Source organism: Acanthisitta chloris, unplaced genomic scaffold, assembly GCF_000695815.1.
Source record: "Acanthisitta chloris isolate BGI_N310 unplaced genomic scaffold, ASM69581v1 scaffold33436, whole genome shotgun sequence".
In the NCBI taxonomy this organism is placed as follows: domain Eukaryota; kingdom Metazoa; phylum Chordata; class Aves; order Passeriformes; family Acanthisittidae; genus Acanthisitta; species Acanthisitta chloris.
In genome coordinates this window covers 3,264-3,540 of record NW_008680291.1, presented here as the reverse complement: position 1 = coordinate 3,540, position 277 = coordinate 3,264, and positions in this window count along the sequence as shown.

Genomic DNA, 277 nt, shown 5'->3' with positions numbered 1-277 from the left:
AGTGGGGTGGGAGGGTGATGGCTGCTTTGTGTGAAGGCAACTGGGCCTCGGTGTGGGACACAGGAGGGACCTGGTCCCGGTGCTGGAGCCAAGCTCCTCGGCGTGGGGTCCAGAGCCTGGTGTGTGGTGAGTGGTTCAGCACAGACTGGTGATTCACAGCTGCTGGGTGAGGGAGGGTGGGCATGTGGGTGGCCCCGGCACGGCCAAGCCTCTGCCATCCCTGTGGTGCCTTGGGGGAGTGTGTGGTTCACACCCCCTGACCCTGGCCCAGCTCTGC